Below are 19,529 nucleotides of genomic sequence, written 5' to 3' on the forward strand. Positions count from 1 at the left end.
TAGGCCGTATATCAACAGAATGGTATGACAAATTTTTATCATATAATTAATCCTATCATTTACATGTACACCGTGTATCACCGACACCGGATATTGCTACCAGTCGAAGCGAGGATGTTTAAAGTAATAACGCACCAAGATGGGAATTACTTCTTTTTAAATCACTTTTTATACATTTGCTGATGCTACCACTTGTTGGAATGTTTCAACGATGTACATACTTACTGTCAAGGACTTTTAAAACTTACACGAAATGACGTGGATTTCGTTTTATATCTTAAAATCAAGTGCCTAGTACCTGTAAAACAAAGGGGTCGTCTTCTATTTGTGACTCATATACCACTTTAATGAAGTTATTTCTCTTTTTCCCTGAATGAATCGTCAAAATATGGTAAAATGTGTACATTGAAATCAGTTTTAGTCCATAAACGTCGAATTTATGAAAGAGATTAGCAATATTAATTCAGGTCCAGTGTATTGTTACTCGCTGTACAGTGTATTGTGAAAAACAACTTTTTCACTGTACAGCAACTTCTTAATCCAACAATTGCAGAAACATACAATGTTAGGGTTGAAGCAGCAAATGTTGTCCCCCGTACGCACCTCGATTTAATGCGCTAAGCTTTGTAAGAGAGGAATTAATATGCACTTGTTTTCCAATATCAACATGTTCTTCTTTTGAAAGAAAAATACAGTTTAAACCAATGTACTAAGCTCCATTTTTCATTCGACTATGCAGTTTTTAGTTACATGTTCGAATAAATTTCACCTCTGCGAATTGTTGTTAAATGAAGTAATGTCATTGGTATCGGATTTAGAGCCCCCTTTCCTTTCCCCGAAGCTGACCGACGCAATTTTATACGCGCCACACCTACCCTGATGGGATAACAGTGTCACCGTGGTATACACTGTAGCTCTTCATACCCTGCCATTGGCAATGTGTCAGATGGGAATCTAAGATGATTTTAGAATCATAAATCACATTGATTGAATGATGAAAGAAAATTATTTATGAAAATTGAATATTTCTTTAAAATGGTTTTTTTTTCTCACATGATTTAAAGATATGACCCTCGAATATAAAGAAATTATCAAAGGGATTTTCTACTCCAAAAAACCCTCAAAAAGTACATTTCTCTTTCATATTTTTGTTAAGTAAGCCTTGCAATTGTGTTCAAAATTAGCCTATGACTGAGTATCTTTTTTCTGATCAATAAAATAATTTTTTTGTATTTATATTTTTCTAGATTATATCGACATGAAATACGTTTATTCTTTGATATGAAAATACTATCTAAAAGAAGAAACATGTTTACTAAAAAAAAGTATGTTCCGATTTCAAATAAATTTCACAAAGAAACAGTTGCTGCTGTTAGCTCGCAGCTTGGGAGTACAAAGCGGTGATTGGAAGGATCTACTTAGCTGTATATCAGCGATCTTTTGTAATGGATTCAAAGGCTAAACGAGAATAGGAAAGACAAGTGTGGCCTCTCAAACATTTGTTATGAGCATGGAACACGCAATTACAACGCTATGTGGATTAAGTCAACTGTTAACCAACGGCTACAAGATCAATATTTACAAAAATAGCACGGCTTCAAAGGGAGTGATTTATAGAATTTTTAAAAATTGAATGTGAGGAATATTTGACATTGTTTTCAAGAAAGTTACGAAAAATCTTTGTTAAATTAGAACTACAAATCATCACCTTCCTGTTGAAGTACGCAGATGGAGTAATATTGGAGATGAATTTCATTATATTTTGGAATGTAAAGCATTGTGCAAATTACATAGAGATTTAATGTTCTCCCCCTCCCCTAAAATAATGGTGAGCTCATGTCTTCTAAACATTCTGTATCTTTAAAAAGCTGTGTATATTTATTTTGAAAATCAGTAATATCATCTGTTCTGATTTTTCGTCTGTTTGACCCCTGTTACCGTTTACTAACATATGTAGATACGTTTCATGTACCATTCCATGGTTTGAGTGAAATAGACCGAACTGAAACTCAACGATATTACCACATACTTTCATCCTGATGCATTTATGCCGAAGCATGCTATATATTTCTTTTCTGTTTTGGAAATAAGCAATACGTCAAAATATAACAAAGAAACCCACCACAATTGATTAATGGACTTCTGATACACATGAAAAACATTTTACATCTGGAATCTCAAGTATCAATAGTTCCCGTGGGGATCCGCTCAGTACCCCTTGCTTGTTGTAGAAGGCGACTAAATGGGGCGGTCCTTCGGATGAGACCGCAAAAGCCGAGGTCCCGTGTCGCAGCAGGTGTGACACGATAAAGATCTCTCCCTGCTCAAAGGCCATAAGCGCTGAGTATAGGCCGAAATGTTGCAGCCCTTCACCGGCATTGGTGGCGTTAAACAATATTCAATCAATCAATCAAGTATCAATAACAGATGCAAGTACATGTAACTACATGTACGTAATAGAAACATACGTATTGATAGCAAATATACTTTTTGAACATATTTAGCCCATTTGAAACTCGATACATTATAGTGAAATGATCTGTAATATTGGAAAGTATTTCGTATGAAGAGATACAAATTTATAAGAGATGAATGGCACCTATGTATTACAAACACTGTTAAGGTAGCTCATTACACTAACATTTTATTTAATGGCTCGTTAAAACACCTCTTATGGAGTATGATTTCACCATCGAAAAGTGATACAAGGTCTCAATCACTTTGTATGACGTTTTTGTGATTTTTCTCGGAATGAAAAAAAAAGTGTTTTGCTGCAAAAAAAAAAGATTCTAGAGTTCAAATTTCGCTGTGATTTGGTGCATGATATGAATATCTAATAAAACATGCCTAAACGACACAGATAGACGTTCTAATTTTCTAAATAAGAAAATGTTTATGAAAATTGAAAACGTTCTTTGCAAGAGTATTATAAGAGGTGTTTTAACGAGCTATTAATTAAAATTTTAGTGTAATGAGCTACCTTAGCACTGTTCGCTGTGAATACCGATACAAGTTTTTAAGATAAAAATAGATGTGCGCGAGGCGCATTACTGTAAATTCCGTATTTTATGCGTATACTTTATATCGCAAAATTACTCATACACGCCAAATCGCGAGAATTTTTTTTTTTTTTTTTTTTTTAACATGTTTTTAAGCACTATGAAAATAAAAGCAAATAATTTTATTTTGCGAGTGATGCTTCTCGCGAAATTACGCGGTAATAAATTCCTCGCGTATAATTAGGAATTTACAGTATAGATATCATTCATTATTTTGAAAATATATATCTTTAATTCATTAGATGAGCACAATAATTCAATGTGATAATGTTTCTGTTTTCATGATTTCAACCAAATTCCTGGAGGGCATGTTCTCGCAATTTAGAGAACTTTGACAAACCTGGACGTCCAACCTTTTTCCAACTCCAAATCAATAGCGGTCTTCTCCATTACAGATGTATTTTATACATTACATGTATGTTAGGTATATACAGTATTGTACAGCAATATCGCAGAAACTCTAAGAGAACAAAAGATATCACCTGACAGCATGGGTGTTTTCAGGGAGGGGGAGGGGGGCAGTCGGAAGAAAAATTGCAAGTTGGCTTCTCTAAAAATGACATGCAAATGTATATACACGTGTGTGTGTGTGTGTGTATATATATATATATATATATATATATATATATATATATATATATATGTGTGTGTGTGTGTGTGTGTATAAAAGCACGAAAATCCAACAACACCCTACTTTCTTAAAGTGTCGGATCTAGAAAGGTATAAGGCCAAAAAGAAATTTCAAAAGCACCGAAAATACCACAAAATACCATTGGTTATTTAAACCTCAAATCCACGTCTTTATCAAGAGACATACATGTATATTACATTATATAAATATTGCATATAGTTAAGGGTTACATTGAAAAAAAGGTGTTGCACATCTCATGTTAAGGAGGTATGCTACACCAGATAAATTTGATGTAGATGAAAAGTGTAGGATATGTACAAAAATATTTTGAATTTGAAAATTTTCAAATTTACTTTATTTTGTCAAAAAATACAGTTTTAGTAGAAGGTAATCTGAAAAAAATTGAAAACCCCTGCTGGACTCGAACCTGCGACCTACAGTTCAGCAGTCGGTATTCTAACCTACTGAGCTACTCGGCTAGGTATTTAAATGGAAAAGGAAAAGTCAAATATTGCTGATATCGATTTTGTCATCCATGTTTTTAAAGGAAGTCAGCCATTATGACTATGTAGAGTACTACCTTAATTTCCCTAAAGGTGTTGCAAGATCGAAAAATTTAAGTTATTCAAATATATGATAAAACCAATTGGAATGTATGTCTTGATTCAAAAAATTTTGAAAACAAGTTTAAAAGACGTGTATTGACAAAATTAGCCAAAATATTTCGAGTTTAAATCAAGCAATAAGCGATATATATGATTTTTAGCGTTAAAATGGAGAGGCATCCCCGAATTTCAGAAAACCTGCCTCCGTGAAACAAATTTTTTTTTAGCATGAACATATTCTTCGAGTTACCCTCTAAAAAACTGTCGCTTTGAAATTTTGTTTCACAGGGGCATTTTTTTTTTTTTTTTTTTTTTTTGTAAATTTAAAAAAATCGAAACGACTTCAATGGTATTATTTTCAGTTTCACCTGTACGCTAATTTTCCGTAGAAATGTATGGTCTACTGTGTGGTCCAGTGGGTAAGGTCGTCGACTTTTATATGTAAAGATGTTTTCTATTTTTAAAACGACCGGGTTCGACTCCCTCACGAACACATTTTTTTTTTGTTCATATTAGGTTTTCCATCTAGATCTTTTTTCTTTTCTTAATTAAAACATGCTTCTAGTTTTTTGTTTGTTTTTTTGTTTGTTTTTTTTTTGTTTTTGTTTTTTTTGTTTTTGTTTTTTTTTTTTTTTTGTTTGTTTGTTTTTTTTTATTATAAATGTTTCATATCAAATCTCTGTTTATTATCATGTGCCGAGTTTTAAATAAGCTTCCAACCTGGACACTGTTTAGTTTGTGAATAGGACTCTCAACAAACACGCTGAATACAGCATGCAATACCTGTGTTTTTTAATAGGCAAGGCTGATAACGAGAACTCCTATGTTTTTCTGAATGAAATTTGTTGACAAAGACATGGTGCCATTTACGAAAAACCGTTGTGAACTTTGCAAAGCTTTGGAAGAAAAACTTTAAGGTCAAACAAGGTAAATAACCGTTAAACAGTTTGAGTTTATATGTATTCCAGTAGCAAATTGTTATGTTGAATCAGTTTTTACAGGTGCATGTACTTCGAATAATGTTGAACTTTATTAATGCGTATTAAACTTCCCATATTTTGTTTTGTGGTCAGAGTCACGTACAGTTGCCAATTGTTGGTTATAGAAAATAATACATACGAGTATAAGAGCTTTTGAACTGTAATAGTATAGAATATTAAATATTTGATACACTCGTAACATGTAACCGTATACATTGTATCTGATATTCAAAAAAAAAAAAAGAAGACAATTTAATTTTCTCGATTTCAAAAATTATCTTTAGACTACATGTATAATGTATTGACACATAAAATGTATTAGGATTGTCCCTAGTACTGTGGAATCCTTTAGGAATTTAAATGGCAAATACATGTACGCAATGAGTATAAATAAGAATGAAGGTCAGTTCTACGTCACACATGCTGGCACGAAGCTCCGATTAGGGAAAATTACCGCTTCGGTGCACCCTCTTTTCATCCCGAGAAAACCATTGTCAACCCTAAACTACATGCAATATTTGTTTTATTATACTGAATGTTTTATAAACAGAAATATATTTGATCAATCACTGTCATGCGATATTTCGTATATCGATACGGATATTCACGTTTATTACATGATTGAATAATTCCTAACTCTCTAATTGGCTGAGATCCAACAATGTAGAAATCATACTACGTTATGTTTACCTGCACGTGACCTTCCAGGTGAACATAAGGAATTATTTTTTCCACATAGGACCAAAAATAGACCTTCCAGGTGAACACAAGAAATTATTTTTTCCACATAGGACCAAAAATAGGTCGTTGAAACTTACAATTAAAGCAAAGAACAATCTTGAAGGGTTTTTTAATCATTTAATCATATAATAAAACAATTATTGTTATTATACTTTCATGTAAAATACTCGAACCTGATTGGTCGAGAAGCATTTGAAAAAACATATGGTTACCCCCTGAGAACAGAAAACACGCTCCCCAGGGTGATAGTATCTAGCAACGGGTAACAGTACTTGACAACGGGTGATATTATAAAAAATTATCACATGCGTCAAATTTATGCGCGTACGGTTCGCCGTAGATTGCTAGACGACGTCGTTTGAGCGTTTGTAATAAACGCGAGTACCCGCATCAAAATACGAAATATCGCATGACAGTGATTGATCAAATGTCAACAGACGTAAGTTTTTCTGCTTTCCAGTTTACATAACATTCAGTATAATAAAACAAATATTACATGTAGTTGAGGGTAACATTGAAATATTCACCCCTCGGAAAACCATTGTCAACCTCGGCTACGCCTCGGTTGACATATGGTTTTCTCGGGGTGAAAATTTTCAATGTTACCCTCAACTACATGCAATATTTATATACTGTTTTTGAGGTCAATACGATGATTTAGCCACCTTCGAAGTACAATATTCACCTCGCCCTTCGGGCTAAATCATCGTATTGACCTCAAAAACAGCAATAATTGTATATTATTACAAACACTCAAATGACGTCATATAACAATCTACGGCAAACCGTGCGCGCATAAATTCGACGCATGTGATATTTTTTATAATATCACCCGTTGTCAAGCACTGCTACCTGTTGCTAAATACTATCAACCTTGAGCGCGTGCTTTCTGTTCTCAGAGGGCAACAATATGTTTTTTCAAATGCTTCTCAACCAATCAGATTCGAGTATTTTACATGAAAGTATAATGAAAACAAATATCACAAACTACAAACTACGAAAAAATGATCTTATGAACAACAAAGTCAACAAAAGCAAACGAGGTTACAAGCCGCTATCTGTTACAAATGTCATTAATGAGGTTACAAGCCTATATCTATTACAAATGTTATTAATGAGGTTAAAATAATTGACAGGTCTTCACTTTTGCAGTATAGGAATAAAACTGTAGAGTACCTCTAGTCACCACTTACCACCCTACCTTGAAGGACTTAAACAAAATCCTAAGGAAAACTTTCCTAAACTTTCCTAAACTCTTGGATAATACTAGATTGGCAAGAGAATTTAGTGACCCCCCTTGGTGTCCTTTAGATGACAACCCTAAACCCAATGGAGGCTTTTCAACTTGCTCTCACAAGCACTGTTTGCTTTGCAAATTTAGTCGTGATTCAGAAACGTTCCAATGCTTCACTACAGGCAAATCTTATAAACTATTGGTTCAACTCTCCTGTAAAACCAACAATTGCATATACTTGTACCTCATCCACTGTAAACCATGTGGCCACCAATAGAACGGGGGGGGGGGGGGGGGGGGGGGGCTTCAAATGGGCCCAGGCAATGTAAATACATAGGATATTAAAAAATATTATATTAACAATTTGAGTAGGAATTATGAACAAAACAATTGATAATTTTACGTCTGACGGCTGATTAATATTTAGACATTGGGAGGGACTCTTATTTATTTATTTAGTACATAATTATTTGTAATAAAAGTGGAAAACACTGTGTGTTGTATCCTACCTCCTAAAATTGTGAATTCTTATATAAATATAAACAGTTTAGGGCAAAATATATATCGATAGGTAAAAGACACTAAGTATCATTAGTTTATTGTCTTTGAAAGAAGCTTTGACTCGATATTTGCGTAAGCTATTTCTGTAAAAAACAAGCGATGAAGCTAAAATGTAAAGAACAAAATGTAAAGAAGAAAATCCGCTTCGTCTACATGATTCCTGCAAAATGCACGCCATGGTTATTGTTATTTGTTTGTTTTACGTCCCGTCAAGAATTTTTCACTCATATTGAGACGTCACCAGTTGTAGCTGAAGTACCATAACTTTAGACCTATGTTTAGGGCTGTAGCAGTGGGGTTTCTTTATCGTGCCAACGCCTGGCTGCAACACGTCCGGGACCTCTGTTTTTAAGGTCATATCCAAAAGACCCGTGATTTTTCTCTTTTAAGTGCCGAACGTTTGGCGAAGGAGCGATCACTACCTATGTAAACGCCTTAGGTTTGACGCGACCTTGGCACGAGCGGGGCTCAAAGACACAACCTCCCGATTACGAAGCGAACCCTCTACCACTGAGCTCCCGCAACCGGTATTTGCGCCATGAGGATTCATGATTCATTACATAAAATTTCATTACAAGGTTCATGACTTCTAAAGATATCATTCGGAACTAAGTATTCCAGACAGACAGACCCAAAATGTCCTACTATGGAACGCCGTTTCTGCCTTATAGTGTAATTCAGCTTTACGTTATGTCGATACATCTTTATGTTATGTGGTTACATCATTATGTTATGTGGTTACATCATTATGTTATGTGGTTACATCATTATGTTATGTCGATACTTCTTTATGTTATGTGGTTACATCATTATGTTATGTGGTTACATCATTACGTTATGTGGTTATATCATTATGTTATGAGGTTACATCATTACGTTATGTGATTATATCATTATGTTATGAGGTTACATCATTACGTTATGTGGTAAAACCATTACGTTATGTTGATACCTCTTTATGTTATATGGTTAAATCATTTCGTTATGTGGTTACATCATTATGTTATGTCAATATTTCTTTTTGTTATGTGGTTACATCATTATGTTATGTGGTTACATCATTACGTTATGTGGTAACATCATTATGTTATGTCGATACCTCTTTATGTTATGTGGTTACATCATTACGTTATGTGGTTACATCATTACGTTATGTGGTAACAACATTACTTTATGTCGATACCTCTTTATGTTATGTGGTTACATCATTATGTTATGTGCAAACATCATTATGTTATGATAAACTTTCAAGTGATCGAGATTGATACAGATGCAAAATAGCGCGCTAAAATTCACAAATTCAAACAGAGTGTTTCCAGGATTACTTTTAAAATGAAATTTGATTAGGGATGGTGACTGATTTGTGCCTTTTTAATATTTGTCGTCTTTTCGTTATTTCGAGGTTAAAAGACGACAAAACGATAATTAGCGACTCTTCGCCTCTAAAAAAAAAAACCCCGAAAGACAACAAAATACATGTACAGGTTTCCCCGTTATTTTTTCTGTCTGACTTTATAGGAATTCAATATGAAATTTGCTGATTGTTGTGGATAATCATTAATTACATATACAAAGAAAGAAACTTATATAATTAAATTATGGTACTCAGATAATTGAATTCTACTGAAGAAATCTTTTTGTGTGATTGTTATACCAGGCACGCTAAAACAGGGGGTTGGGGTGGGCAGGGTGCCTGGTCTATCCCCTTTTTACAATTTACTTTTTCGTTATTTTAACACACAAATCCCATATTTTCTACATGCAAAGTTCTATTGATTTGCTGCCTCCTCCCCATTTTTTAAAGTAGTAAAGGCAGTTGATGTTTTAAGTGCTGATTTGATTGATGAATTACATATATCGTTTAAAGTCCCCCTCGAGAATATTCACTGAATATGGAGACGTCACTATTGTTGGTGAAGGGCTGCAAAATTTAGGCCTATGTTCGGCGCTTACGGTCTATGAGCAGGGGGGGGGGGGATCTTTTTCGTGCCACACCTGCTGTGACACGGGACCTCGGATTTTGCGGTGTCATCCGAAGGACTGCCCTATTATGACAAGCAAGGGCTACTGAGTACTTATTCTAACCCAGATCCCCACGGGAAGTGCTGAATTGAAGAATACGTGTAGTGAACTAATATGCCCCCCTTCCAACGATTTATAAGATAATGAGATTTGGACAGAAGTATTTTATTGCTTGTCAACAATTTAATGAAAGTGCGAAGTGAACCCCGGCTGACCCTTCCCCTACTTTAAAAAACAATGCTACCTGCCTGTATATCACAATATCAAGAAGGAATTGTTAAACTTAGAGTTTCGTGCAACTTGAGAGACTTTTAGTACTTTACAATTGAATTTGTTTATGTCCAAACCCAAACTATTAATTTTTTTTAAAAAATCTAATTGAATTCAAATATGATCACCAATTTCACTCTTGTAAGTTTCCACTATATTGTAAATACAATTTTTTTAAATAGTTGAAATTCATGAATGCTTGTAAGCTAACACTTAGTGATCAATGTTCTTTCCTCCTGTCGAATGACATTGTACATCGAAATAGGACTTCTCTCTCTCTCTCTCTCTCTCTCTCTCTCTCTCTCTCTCGCATGTATGTACATGCAAAGTGACGGTGAATAATTGTCAATCCCGAAGAGACAACAAAGTTTGAAAGCTGCACTATATTCCCTCTATATATATGTATATATTTTTTGTGTAATCAAATGTCTATTTTGGATTGTGCATGTCATACCCGTATCACCCCCAAAATGTATGTTATCGAGTATTAATCTTGCTTGTATATAATTATCTATAAATATTGAATTGTGAATGCAATTTATCCAAATAGATGCACTGTGTACATGCGCATGCATGATCAGAAACTGCAAAAAACCTTGAGCGGTCAAGCATTGGATAAGGGGAAAATATTCGACTTTGATATTTCCCGATTCAACTGGAGACATCCTTATTGGCACGGGTTCAGTCACCTGAAGTACGGTCACTACTACTCACCTACCTAGGATTTTGAAAATAAAGATAAAAAGAGGGTCCAATCCTGAACCAAAATTGAGGTCCAATCTAGAAACTTTTTACATTCGGTATTTCTCTAACCCCCCACCCCCACCTTAGTTTCCACAGAAATTACCACTGAATAGATTATGTATATAAATAATTGAAAGCAATATGAACCAGGCAGAAATTTGAACCAGGCAGTAGAATTTTGAAATATGAACCAGACAGTGGAATTTTGAGAGGGAATTGAAACTTGCGTTCTCTTCGAAATCATGGCTTATGTGTACATATTCTCATATGCAGTACGGAACATGAATTTAGAAAGCTTCAAGTATGAAAATATATTCAAGCAGAAGAAAAATCACCTTTTTGTTAACTAGAAAATACCTATTATCACAGATTAATTTGTCAAATATTTTCTTTTTATTTTACAAATAGAACGTTATGCGAACTTATCAATCGACGTCTGTCTGTTATGAGTCAATGAAATAGTGCGCTCTAAAGATAGGTGAGAATTGTGTAAGTCTCCTGAAAGAATCTTTAAGCTGTATTGTTTTGAAAGACCTTCAGAAGATTTGCATCCATGCACTTCTATAACACATCTCGCAAAGAACAAGTTCTTGCTCATTAACAGAACTGCAAGTCATATGATGTAATAACTGGTTGTTTTCGATTAGAAAATCTATTGATGTTTCTACGCCAGTCTGTTTTCGGTACTGTATTCATGTTCCGGGAATGTCAATCATCAAGTTATGATCTGTGTAGCTTTTGGACACACAAATTTTCATTAACAGGACTCCTTCTTAACCGTATCTCCTATTTGTTGGCAATAAACATCAATCAGAAGCCAATTCTGATCACACATTACTCAGTATTCTCAGCATTAGATTTTCTTTTATAAACTCCTTCGTCAAACGCTCGGCGTTTAGAAGTGAGAATCACAGATCTTTCAGATATAACCTTAAAAACGGAGGTCCCGTGTCGCGGCAGGCGTTGGTACGATAAAGAGCCCCTCACTGCTACGGCCCTGAGCGTTAAGCATAGGTCTAACTTTGCGGTACTTCACGTCTTCACGAGTGAACAATTCTCCACGTGACTTGAAACAAACAATCGATCAATCAATATTTTATAAAACTCACACTAGTACCGTCTATGAGACGGTAGAACATATTCTGATTGCAATGGATGAAAATTTGACTTTAAAGTAACACATTTTTAAAAACTTTTTTTTTCAAAAATAAATCATCATTATAATGATGTCTTTACGGTGCTACCCTTGTGGCGAGCGCAGCCAGTGTATATACTTTATATATTTTATCCACAAGAAACATTCAAACAGCGGCAAAAAATGATTTGTTTTATCTCACTAACCGTATAGAATGTTAATTTTGTATGAACACAGGTAAAGTGTATTATTGATTCAGATTAATTTCCTTACATTGCCATGTAAAAATTTATCCCTTTTTGTTGCTGTTTATATATGAAGTGAACTGACTTAAATCTTCACTATTGGCGGATGTTTATACATGAAGTGAACAGACTTAAATCTTCACTATTGGCGGGTGTTTATACATGAAGTGAACAGACTTAAATCTTCACTATTGGCGGGTGTTTATACATGAAGTGAACAGACTTAAATCTTCACTATTGGCGGGTGTTTATACATGAAGTGAACAGACTTAAATCTTCACTATTGGCGGGTGTTTATACATGAAGTGAACAGACTTAAATCTGCACTATTGGCGGATTTTTATACATGAAGTGAACAGACTTAAATCTTCACTATTGGCGGATTTTTATACATGAAGTGAACAGACTTAAATCTTCACTATTGGCGGATGTTTATACATGAAGTGAACAGACTTAAATCTTCACTATTGGCGGGTGTTTATACATGAAGTGAACAGACTTAAATCTGCACTATTGGCGGATGTTTATACATGAAGTGAACAGACTTAAATCTTCACTATTGGCGGATTTTTATACATGAAGTGAACAGACTTAAATCTTCACTATTGGCGGATGTTTATACATGAAGTGAACAGACTTAAATCTGCATTATTGGCGGATGCTTATAAATGAAGTGAACAGACTTAAATCTGCACTATTGGCGGATGTTTATACATGAAGTGAACAGACTTAAATCTTCACTATTGGCGGGTGTTTATACATGAAGTGAACAGACTTAAATCTTCACTATTGGCGGATGTTTATACATGTATATGGATATGACGAATCATGACACTGTTGCTGTAAAGAAAAATGTTTTTAAAGATGTTTCGTTATGTATTAGAATATAAAAGTTTGTTCCCCAATCACCCCCACCCTATCCCTGGGGCCATCATTTGAATATACACTACCTGGTGATGCTTGCAAATCTATGGCATGCCAAACGTTGCAATATTTGATCTTTTCCATTTGTAATGTATAATTTTCCATTTGTATCGTAAACGTTTCCATTTGTATTGTAGTCCTGTAGGGACCCGGGTTAGAATAGGTCCTCAGTACCCCTTCTTGTCGTGAGAGGTGATTATATGGGGCAGTCCTTCGAATGAGACCGCTAAAACCGAGGGTCCGTGTCACAGCAAGTGTGGCACGATAAAGATCCCTCCCTGCTCTAAGGCCATAAGTGTCAAACATGGGCTTAAATTTTGCAACCCTTCACTGGCAATGGTAACGTATCCACATGAGTGAAAGATTCTCGAGAGGGACGTTAAACAATATGTAATCAATAAATCATTTGTAATATATATTTTCCCATTTGTATTCTGTATTTTTCATATATTTACATTTGCAACTGTTTTCTCCTACATAACACTATTACGAGCAATACGTATTTATTTCTGGATAAATCTACTACGGGGTCAACAGAGGTCACGGCTGTGCGTATGAACATTTGTTAAAAGTAGGTAACAGGTACTACTTTTACTAAGGCAATACACATCTAGCAATCGCTCTCACTTACTACAGAAATCTTTCAATAGATGAAATCAACATCACAAAATGTATTTACGGTTTTATTTGTATTCCAAGCAGTGGACTTTCATCAATAATTGATAAAAGCATTTCTGTAAACAATGTCTTTAGTTACTAGCCTACTAGGCCTAATGTATGTCTAAAATTTCGTCTGCTACAACTTCACCCAGGCTAGGAGGTTATAAAAGTTGACTCGGGCTCCAGCTCCAAGTCTAGCTCGAATTCAAAATCATACTCCTAGGAGTACGTGGTCAGATTCTAAGGTTATAAAACATTCCGAGTATGTACTCCTAGGAGTACTTTTTTAATTGCACAAGCGGCCTTTTTTTAAAGACTTCTTCCGTAATGGCGGCGCCCATGTGTTTATGTTGACGGCAGTTCACAGCAATATTCCAATCCTTATAAGAGTTATTTAGTGCCAGTACTTTGCTAAAACGTTCTAAATGTTTTTTAAAAAGAAACATTCGTTGAATAAGAGGTAATTTCTGTAAAATATATATTACCATTTTTACTGTGTTTCATGTATATATCATAGACATTTACAACATAAAATTTCGCTATCGTCTGCAGAGCTGTATAGCCAGTGGCGGATTTACAATCCCTGAAACATTAGGTTACAGCCTACTAATTTTACCCCTATTTCATTGTAGTGCCCGTTTATAAATAGAGGGTTTTTTTTCTTAAAAATTCTTGGGGATGTATGTGGGGTGGATTTGTGTTTATTATAGGGCATAGATGGAAAGAAGAGGGTCTGAAAAAAAAATTAAAAAATTATAATAATGGGAAATTCTGCTCTTAAGTGTGTAGTAGAAAGGGTGTAAATAGGCCATTTTTTATCTGCTTCTCAAAGGGAAAGGGAAATATGCAGGGTAGGGGTTACTTGCAGTGTCATAACAGGACTTGTGTGCGGTGGATTTTCCTGAAATTCACGAATATTTTTGGACCTAAATTGCTCTAAGTCTGTGTCAAATTTCAAGTAAGTTGAGGCGGTGGGATTTTTTATATTAATTTTTATGTTATAAAGGAATGTATAGCAAAATAATTGGTAGTCTGTGTCCATTAGATACTTTACCATTTTCCCGTTCGCTCTCCGTTTACAGTTTTGCGTTCACCGTTCACAAATCGCCGTTACACCAAAGTGAAAGGATCGATCTTCATAGCAAGGCAAAAATGAAAAAGGAACGTGTGCGTAAGAATGAAAGTAAACTTTAATTTTCTTATATCAAAAATTTAATTTATAAAGTTCAAATGTCAGGATTATCAACTGTGAAAATTCAAGGAAAATTGCAGATCACTCACCAAAATAGAATAAATCATTTTCATTATATTACAAAACATAATTATTGTTTGGTTTAAAAGTGTGTGTGTGTGTGTGGGGGGGGGGGGGGGGTTAGTTCTGAATGAGAGAAGAATGTAAGAACCTGCGGTTATGAATTCAACCCTTATGTATACATGCACACGTTGCACAGGACGAGTGCTGGCTGGTACATGTACAAAAATTAGACAGTTTATGACAATCAATAAATACCTCACATCCCCCAACAATCCCCCCCCCCCCCCCAATTATCATTTTTGCATTTACAGGGTTGGGTAAAAGCACAATTTATTATTATTATTATTTTGTCTCATTTCACAAGAATTTTACACAAGTCATCTTTTTCCTTAAGCCCCCCCCCCCCCCCCCCCCCCCCCCCCCCCCGCTATCTTAAAAAAGTAACTTGATGCTACATTTCAATGCACAATCGTGCCAAAATTTCAAACTGATTTGACAAGTATTTCTGATTATTTTACGCCTATGTTTATGAAAGACATTGTCAATAAATGTATTTACTCCTTTCCCCAACCTTTGAAACTTTTGTATAGTTTGGTAGAGAGGTTAGAGCGTTCGCCCCGCATGCGGAAGGCCGGGGTTCGAATCCCGGCCGCGACAGACCTAAGTCGTTAAAACAGGTAGTGACAGTTCCATCGCCAAACGCTCGGCAACAGGTGTGAATGTCAGGGGTCCTCGAAGATGACCTTAAGAACGGTTGTCCTGTGTCACAGTACGTGTGGCACGCTAAAGAACCCTCGCTGCTCAATGGCCGTAAGCGTCGAGCATAGGCTTAAATTTAAAGCCCTTCACCGGTCTTGGTGACGTCTCCATATGAGTGAAATATTCTCGAGCGAGACGTTATATTAAGCAAGATACAATCAATCAATCAATCTCTAATATAAAGATGTAATTTTTCTCGTACATTTCTGTCCTACATATACGTGTAGTTCAGTATACAATAAACAGTTTTATCCGCATCAAATATATACAAATCTATATTGCACAATCTAAATGTAATTCATGGTGACACGATTTTGTACATACATTAATTCTGAGATTATTTCCTCAGGTCGATATACTGTACATGTAGTTGCAATATAGTGAATTACACAAAATGTACGTGGGAATGAACCTTTTATACTATTTAGAAGCGTTCAGGCATCAACACGAGGTACCTATACCACCCTTTTTACGATCATTTCATGAGAAATAGACATACAGATGTATTCAGAACTGTAGAACATTCAGTTCCCGAATCGATTATATATATATATATATATATATATATATATATATATATATAGTCGTGTTTCGACTGAAGAAGACCGGTAACACGGTCGTAATATTTCAACAAAGTGTTCAGAGTTTTTTCTGTATTTTACTTCCAAAAAAAGAGACTTTAAATATATATATATGAAATATTTCAATGCAATGTGTATCATATATGATCCTCTTAAATGTACATTAAATAACTGTATCCCATTTCCATTCTCAATGACCGTGTAGCGTGTGACAGCGTGGCGAGAATTCCATCGTCATCGAAAACAAGTTATTAGACTTGCCTAGATGGTCGAGCGGTCTAGCGCGCTGGTTACATGCTGCCAGGAGATTTGGTTCCGCAGGTCGTGAGTTCAACCCCGGGTAGGGGCGGAAGTGGGTATTCAAATAAAGTGAAATTTTATGTGCTTTATATATATATATATATATATAAGCGCACTGAAAAGGCCACGACACTGTTGGTTATTTAAAACTCAAATTTTCGATACAACCCGCGTCTTTATGAAGAGACGTATATTACATAAACAAATAACACACACCACGAAAAACGACAAGTATCAATAAACTACATTGGTAACAAGAATGATACACTGTTGATAAACTGCCTTTTCGGTGCTTTTATAAATTTCTTTACTGGCCTTGTATCTTCTCAGATCCGACACTTTAAGAAAGTAGGGTGTTGTTGGGTTTTCGTGCTTTTACACACACACACACACACACACACACACACACACACACACACATATATATATATATATATATATTCCCTACCTTTGTTATAAAATAAGTACAATCAAGGGTAAAATCCGAAATATCCCGCTTTGCGTTCACCGTTTAAGTGGGGAAGTAGAACGTTTCAGGGACAGTAACCCCCCCCCCCACCCACCCCCCCCCTAAACTTATAGAATTTAAGGTAAATCATGGTATCTTGTTTAGAAAAATGTAAACGACAAAGAAAGCAATAATTTCTTTTACTCTCAGAGAATTAATGACAAAATTTTGATTTATCTAATAACTTTTTTTTTGGGAGAACTTATTTTTTTTCCAAAACCCTTAAAATTTGCATTATTTCATAAATTTCACATTAAAAATGACAGAAAATAGTAAAAATGACTACATAGGACATATTTAAAGCCCTATAAAATCTGTAAAATCCAACATAGAAATCTCAGCGTTAATAGTAATTGAAGGAGGGGTGGAATTGGAAGGTTCCCCTGAATTGGAGACGATATGTCTGGCAGCTGACGCAAGAGATCCAAAATGGTGTGTGGTAGGAATATATATCTTGCAAAAACATCATCTGCAGATAATTCTTCTAAAGGGTTGCATGATCTGTCTCTGATATTGTGTGGAGCACGTTTCCTAATTGGCATTTGTCGGCATGCAGCCATTTTTATAAAAGCAAACGACACTTTGAGTACATACTTTAAATCTCAAGTAAGCTATTGAACTTACTCGAGATTTAAGTATGGCATACTCCATTTGGAGTATGATTTCCTTACTCAAAAGTTTTATAACCCACATTTCGAGTATGTGCTCTGGCTCAAAATTTCAAGACAACTTTCGAGCCTGATTTGGAGCCAGAGCTTGAGCCAGTTTTCATAACCTAAAATTATTTGGAGCCATACTCCAAATCTTGTTTTCGAGCTAGAGTTGGAGCTGGAGCTCGAGCCAACTTTTATAACCTCCTAGCCTGGTCATCGGTGATGCGGAATTGTACCTACTGCTAGACGATGACATTAGGCTTTAGCAAAAAGGTCATTCACAGGATGTATGGCCGATAAGTCGTCAAAGTGCATTAAGACCTACACACCACACTGCTTCCGTGCCACAGCAGCCTAGTAGTGCTTGATGTCGGTTTCCAAGTTTATGTCGGGACATCGAAGCGAGGCGTCGTTAAAAACCTAATACAAAAAATTATCGAGTCAAAAGAAGCGTTCAGTGAGCTCATGTTTATCAACAATTACATATCCAAATCCAAACCGTCCCTTACCTTCGTGCAGTTCCTCATTCTCTGCGATGTTCAGTTCTTTCCGGAGATTCATCTGAGCTGCGTCCTCTGTCCTGTCTATAAATGATTTGCCTACACCTGACGACTGCCGCCCTGTTTTTCATGTTCCTCCATCTCAGTCTTCTTCTGTTAACTCCGTAATATCCACAGAATATCTTTCAAAGTCGGTCTTCAACGTCTTCACTTTTCAAAAGTCAAAGCGCATCACAACTCTAAGTGTAACACTGCGCATCCCCGTTTAAATCATAATTCCCCCACCCCCTAAAATTAGACATATGGAAGAGTTTTCCATTATATACTCCCGAGTTAATGTATAAGTATATGTTGATATACTTGCTTTCTAGCGTCTTAATAATTAAAACAGTTCTTCATTTTATAGAACTTTGTTTTGTGTCGTCGTCATTTTGAACATCTATGACGCTTCGTTGTGGACGTCAACAATTTGAAATGTATGGAAACGTGTTGTTAACACAATTCAGTAATGTTACCGACCAAAAATGTAAATATAAGTAATAAGGTATCATTTAGAAATATTTATCGGGATATAAATACGGGTTGATCACGTGACCAACCCGTATTTATATCCCAATAAATATTTTTAAATGATACCTTATTTCTTAAATGAAGTGTGTAATTTTCATTCATATTATATAAATCGTTTGTATAATTTTCCAATTGTATTCTATATTTTTCATTTGTATTGTATAGATTCATTTGCATTCTATGTTTTCCATTCATATTGTGAAAGGTAAAGATAACGAACAGTGGTCAATCTCATAACTCCTGTAAGCAATACAAAATAGGGAGTTGGGCAAACACGGACCCCTGGATATACCAGAGGTGAGATCAGGTGTCTAGGAGGAGTAAGCATCCCCTGTCGACCGGTGACACCCGCCGTGAGCCCTATATCTTGATCAGGTAAACGGAATTATCCGTAGTCAAACTCATTGTACCAAGAACGGCCTAACAATTGGTATGAAATACGTCAGACAGCACTTGACCCAATGATAGGTTGTATTGGCAAACTAGATTATTATAACGACCATAGAATATGCAAAATGCTGATTTTGAAAGAGACTGTTGAAACCACTGCACCATCGACGTGATTGTCAGTAGCCTGCCTAGATTTAAAAAC

General features: G+C 35.4%; 1 protein-coding gene across 3 annotated transcripts in view; it reads left to right on the forward strand.

Moving 5' to 3' along the window:
- Positions 1-19,529, forward strand: part of LOC130051764 (cardioacceleratory peptide receptor-like) — a 65,280-nt gene that overhangs the window by 11,052 nt on the left and 34,699 nt on the right. Inside the window, exon 1 of one of the 3 annotated variants that reach the window (XM_056154388.1) lies at positions 4,595-5,222. The exons of the other annotated variants lie outside the window; for them this stretch is intronic. The gene's annotated coding sequence lies outside the window, so the exon portion shown is untranslated. Of the gene's footprint in view, positions 1-4,594; positions 5,223-19,529 lie in introns of those variants that run through there. 3 annotated transcript variants of the gene reach the window in all.

This window comes from Ostrea edulis, chromosome 2, assembly GCF_947568905.1.
Source record: "Ostrea edulis chromosome 2, xbOstEdul1.1, whole genome shotgun sequence".
NCBI classification, from domain to species: domain Eukaryota; kingdom Metazoa; phylum Mollusca; class Bivalvia; order Ostreida; family Ostreidae; genus Ostrea; species Ostrea edulis.